Source organism: Ruditapes philippinarum, unplaced genomic scaffold, assembly GCF_026571515.1.
Source record: "Ruditapes philippinarum isolate M1 unplaced genomic scaffold, ASM2657151v2 ctg547_1_1_1_1, whole genome shotgun sequence".
In the NCBI taxonomy this organism is placed as follows: Eukaryota; Metazoa; Mollusca; class Bivalvia; order Venerida; family Veneridae; genus Ruditapes; species Ruditapes philippinarum.
The window spans coordinates 157,253-163,764 of NW_026855428.1; positions in this window are offsets into that span (position 1 = coordinate 157,253).

Genomic DNA, 6,512 nt, shown 5'->3' on the forward strand with positions numbered 1-6,512 from the left:
GAAATTTTGGCTGCATGCGGGGGCATCCGTGGCATGATGAGATTATTTATTTTTTATGTAAACACTGTAAGAAAACTATAACTGGTAACTGAAGTGCACCGCCTCTATGGTTGAGGGGTTAGAGTCGATGACTTCTAATCCAGTTACCTCTCTGGCGTGGGTTTGATCCCTGGGAGATGCTTTGGTAGTTTAGCACGGAGGAAGGTAGTCTAGTACTGGTGTAACTCTCCAGGAACGATGGTTAGGAAACTACCCGCCTATATGACTGAAATACTGTTGAGAAAAGGCGTAAAATGAAACAAACAAACAAACAAACAGGTAATCGTCCGCCTATATGACTGAAATACTGTTGGGGAAAAGGCGTAAAATGAAACAAACAATTAGGTAATCGTAGTAAGTATAAGACAAAGTGCCGATTTAAAAAAAAAATTAAAATTCTAAACATTACCTAAGTTTTTAATAACAAGATATGACATTTGATTTGTATTTCAGTTGTTTTCTCAGATTGCTATTTGATAGAGTACGGTTACCTGTCCTAACGGAAAGTTGTCACTTTATAATCGGACTTCTTTTGTAATCATTGTTGAGACCAAAATAAAAACAAAATGTTGTATCTTGTCATTAAAGAAACAAAGTTAATATTGAAAATCTAAAAAAAGTTAATATTGAAAATCTAAAAATTATATTACTAGTCGTTATGATGTTTAACACGGTGATTAGGAGGTCTTTCAAATGTTTATCATTTTTGCTAACCTTGACACCCCTAATGAAATATAAAATGTTGCTTGACCAATTCATCCTTATGTATTATTAAATAAAGATTTTTTTTGTCGACCAAAACAACAAGAATTTTATTTCCACTCAAGACATAACCATCAGTATACATTTATTTATCACTACTTGGGATAAAACATCAATGATATGTATCAAAACCAGAGATCCTTGTTTAAAATCTGCTTATATAAATATTCATTGTTAGTATATATTATGTAACAGTAACAGATTTATATGCTTATTTAGCTAAAATATCCTAAACTCTTGTATTGAATGTGTTTGTCAGGGTCACCCAAAGAGGACATTGACATTTCCAGCTAGGCAGCAATCGGCCTTAAAGTTGACAATATATCTTTCATGTTATTTTAGCTACCACCTTAATTACAATGTAATATTATAAGAACAAAAATGTGAATACTACATGGGCAGATCTTGTTATGAGTATATGAGGAATTGCATTTTTCTCAAAATGTAAACACTCCAAATGATATATATAACATGCTGTATACATATTCCATGAAAACATGCAATGTGCAAAATCTTTCTTGAATTAACCATGGTCTTAGATGCAATATATCCTAGATGTCATTTTTAGACTAAACAGTAAAAACATAGGTGATTAAACATTAGGGAAAAAATATCATGTTTTTTAATTTTTTTGCTTCAGGAGATACTCCCATTTAGAATCTGAGTATCTAAAATATTTTAGCAGTTTATAGCTAGTAAATTATAATATGTTACTTTATTATTGTTATTATTATTATTCAGATGTCATTTATTATGACTGTTTTTGTTACTTTTGTTTTTGATAGAATTTATTATAAAAAATGAAGTAAATAGTTTTGAAATTTACTGTAAATAGTTTTGATGTTTTACTATTTATCTTTTGAATTTTGTTTGTTTTATATAACTCTACCATTGCTATTAATTATTATGTGACAAAACATGTTTTTTTAACCCAAGTTTGTATTATACTGTTGATAAGATAATACATTAACAAGAATATGATTTAAAATTAGATTTAGAAATGGCCCCTGTCCATCCGCCTGCATTAAGCTTGTCCGCTCTTCACAGGTCAAACTGCTGGTGGAATTTCAACCAAACTTTACAGAAGTGATCAGCACCATCCCTAGTTGTGCACATCACCAGCACGTTCTGCTTTGCTGTACAAAATGGCAGCCAGCGCTAAAAATAGAAAAATCTTGTCCGACCTTCACAGGTCAAACTACTGGATTTCAACCAACCTTTACAGGAGTGATCAGTACCGACCCTAGTTGTGCACATCACTGGCACGTTTCACTTCGCTGCACAAAATAGCCGCCAGAGCTAAAAATAGGAAGATCTTGTCCGGCCTTCACAGGTCAAACCACTAATGGGATTTCAACCAAACTAAATTACAGGAGTGATCAGTACCATCCCTAGTTGTGGACATCACTGGCACATTCCAATATAACTAAGAATAAATGTCTACCACATCAAGACGACATGTGGCGACTAAAACCCATGTCCCTTCCTTCAAGGTCAAGGTCACACTTTTAGTTTGAAGGTACTCATTCTCTCAAGAAGAGTTTGAAGATACATATTCATGTCCGGACTGTAACTTTGTCATGCATGGAAGGATTTTAAAGTAACTTGGCACAAATGTCTACCACATCAAGACAATGTGTCGCGTCCAGGAACCACTTGCCTTTTTCAAAGGTCAAGGTCACACTTATATTTTTTTGAAGGTTCACGCTATCACAATTAGAGAATTCAAGATTTTCAACATTTTATTGAAAAGTCTTTAGGCCTCCCGCCCATAAACATTTACAACATATATATGATATAAGTACATAGACAGTGAGTGATACAGACATGATTACATACAAAAATAACAGTATTTCAGTATTCATTGAAAAAATATCTAAGTAACTTTGTCTTTTATCTAATGCGTAGAACAGGTACATTGCAGTGTTTCTATTTTCATTTTTGTTAGACATTACAGGTACACTAATACAAAGGTCAATATTGAGCAATTAGTTACTTTCATTCTCTTTTCTTTTCATTATACCTGCATGCTTGAGAAACCTTTTTTGAGGGCATTCGTCACTTGGGTGACAGCTTTTGTTAGCTCGACTATTCGAAGAATATGAGAGCTATTGTAGTCGCCTCGGCGTCAGCGTCCGCGTCGGCGTCTGCGTTGGTTAAAGTTTTTTGTAAAGTCAAATATCTCAATTATTGCTTGAGATATTCAATTGAAACTTACAATACTTATTTATAGTAACAAGGTACATCAGATTCACAAGTTGGATAACTCTGCCTACAATATTGACAGAATTATGCCCCTTTTTAACTTAGAAATTTTGGTTAAAGTTTTTTGTAAAGTCAAATATCTCAATATTGCTTGAGATATTCAATTGAAACTTACAATACTTATTTATAGTAACAAGGTACATCAGATTCACAAGTTGGATAACTCTGCCTACAATATTGACAGAATTATGCCCCTTTTTATTTTAGAAATTTTGGTTAAAGTTTTTTGTAAAGTCAAATATCTCAATTATTGCTTGAGATATTCAATTGAAACTTGCAATACTTATTTATAGTAACAAGGTACATCAGATTCACAAGTTGGATAACTCTGCCTACAATATTGACAGAATTATGCCTCTTTTTTATTTTAGAAATTTTGGTTAAAGTTTTTTGTAAAGTCAAATATCTCAATTATTGCTTGAGATATTCAATTGAAATTTAAAATACTTTTTTATAGTAACAATGTACATCAGTTTGCAAAATTGCATAACTCTGCCTGCAATATTTGCAGAATTATTTGCCCCTTTGAAACTTAGAAATTTTGGTTAAAGGTTAAAGGTCTTCAAAGATATTTACTTGAAACTTTACACTTGCACTTAGGGTCATAATTGGAGGGTCATAATTGTATGTCACTGACCAAGTTCCACAACTCTATCTTGCATTAAGGCTGATTCTATATCCCCTTTTCTACTTTAAGTCTCTTGGTTAATGTTTGCATGCAAGTTTTACATATCTCAATAACTATTAAAGATACTTATTTAAAACTTCACATATGCATTTAGGGTCATAATTGTGGGTCACTCACAAAGATCCATAATTCTATCTTGCATTTAGGCTGATTTTTCTTCCCTTTTTCAACTTAGAAATTCATGGTAAAGTTTTGCTTGTAAGCTGTTATCTCAATAACTACTGAAGGGTTTGTGCCTTTTTTGGAACAATTTTATTAAAGCAGTGATTTACTTGATAAAACATCTTAATAACAAGCCTTTGTACCTTTTCTGTCAAATTTATGTATTCATAGGTAATTAGTATTATTATACTCAATAAAACACCCTTGTGACATTACCTTCCGAATAACCAAGCCAATACTGTATAATTAAACTCTCTCTAAGGCCTATAACATGAATTTATAAAAAAAAATTAGCCCTTTTGAGAACTTAAAAAATTTAACATTATCAAGGCTCTTTTACTATCAAGGACTTAGAATAGTCGAGCGTGCTGTCCTACCGACAGCTCTTGTTTTATATAGCAATTCACCTCTGTATGTGTGTGCGTGAGTGTTATCTGTTCTTGTTGATGTTTTACTTTGAATAGATTTCATTTTACTCTTACCATTGTTGGTACTGAAGGGGTTAATGATTTTAGATTGTTGTCTTTTCCATTATAGTATAGACATTTCTGTTTATACTGGTCAGTTGCATGTAATGTAATGAAAAAAATGAACATTTGAGTGCTGTCTTTGTATTGATAAATAAATATGTTTATTTTGTAATTAATTTTATGTTTCATAGATTTGTCTTTCTTTACTGTTTGTTAAATAAGTAGAGCTTGCTGTCTGACAGCTCCTGTTATGATAAGTTGTATGTTGATAAAATTTTAGAGAAAAGATGCTTTTATTTTTAATTATATTCATAAAGTGCCATTTCTTTAAACATTCCATTTTATAGTGAACGCAGAATGAGAATAAATGTTCTGTATTTTAAGTTTATTTCTTGATGATATTTCTTTTTAGCTCACCTGTCACAAAGTGACATGGGAAAGCTTTTGTGATTGCTTTTTGTCCAGCGTTCTTTTACTTTAAAAAACCTCCTCATAACTGCTAAGTCAATGTCATCCAAACTTCACAGGAATGTTCCTTTGACAGAGTTATTGCCCTTTGTTACTGTTTCCATGTCCATATCTTGAAAACTACTATTTGGAATTCAATACAACTTTATACAATGGTCAAGCACATTGAAAGGAAGTGCAGTGCACAAAAACTGTAACTCTATCTTGACTTATTACAGACTTATTGCCCTTTGTTACTTTTCCTTGTCTGGAGCATAACTTGAAAAGTACTGGTTGGAATTCAAAACAACTTCATACAATGGTCAAGTACATTAAGTGGAAGTGCAGGGCACATGAACCATATTTCCATTTTGACAAATTACAAAATTATTGCCCTTTGATACTTTTCCTTGTCTGGAGCATAACTGAAAAGTACAGGTTGGAATTCAAAACAACTTCATACAGTGGTCAAGTACAATAAGAGGAAGTGCAGTGCACAATAACCATAACTCTATTCAGATTAATTATAGAGTTATTGCCCTTTGATACTTTTCCTTGCTCTGAGCATAACTTAAAACATACTGCTTGGAATTCAAAACAACTTCATACAATGGTCAAGCACAATAAGAGGAAGTGCAGTGCACAATAACCATAACTCTATTCAGATTAATTATAGAGTTATAGCCCTTTGTTACTTTTCCATTTCTTTTTTCTTGTCCAGAGCATAACTTGAAAAACCACTTGTTGGAATTCAATACAACTTAATACAATGTTCAAGCACATTGAGAGGAAGTGCATTGCACAAGAACCATAACTCCATCTTGACTAATTACAGAGTTATTGCCCTTTGATATTTTTCCTTGTCCGGAGCATAACTTGAAAATTAATGGTTTAAATTCAAAACAACTTTATATAATGGTCAAGCACAGTAAGAGGAAGTGCAGTGCACAAGAACCATAACTCTATACAGAGTAATTAAAGAGTGATTGCCCTTTGTCACTTTTCCTTGTTGCAAAGTGTAACATGAAATCTACTGGTTGGAATTCAATACAATTTCATACAATGGTCAAGTATATGGAGAGGAAGCGCATTGCACAGAAACCATAACTCCATCTTCAGTATTTGCAGAGTAATTGCCCTTTGTTCCTTTTCCTTGTCCGGTGCATAACTTAAAAACGGATGTTTGGAATTCAGTGCAACTTCATACAATGGTCAAGCACAATGAGAGGAATTGCAGTGCTCAAGAAGTGCAACTTTTTCTGGACTTATTACAGAGTAATTCAAAAAAAAACTTCATCAATGATCAACCACAATTAAAGAAAATGCAACATACAAGAACTACAACTACATGTATCTTTAATTGCCCAAAACCATAACTCCAGTTCAATTCTTTTACAAGGTATTCTGTTAATAGTACATTCCTCATCTCTAAAGCAGTCTTGTGGGGGTATTTATCACATTTAATGATAGTTCTAGTTTAATTTGAAGCTTACTACTTTTTACTTCATGCAAAATGTTTCACTAATTCAAGATAGTGAAAACAGTTTGGGCATACTGTGAAAACATTGCTTTGACTACGAAATATAACAACTTTCTAGTCCGTTTAGTTCATACGACTGATCGAAATGCAATATAAGTATTTACATTATTGACATTTTAACAAGTTACACCATTTTAAT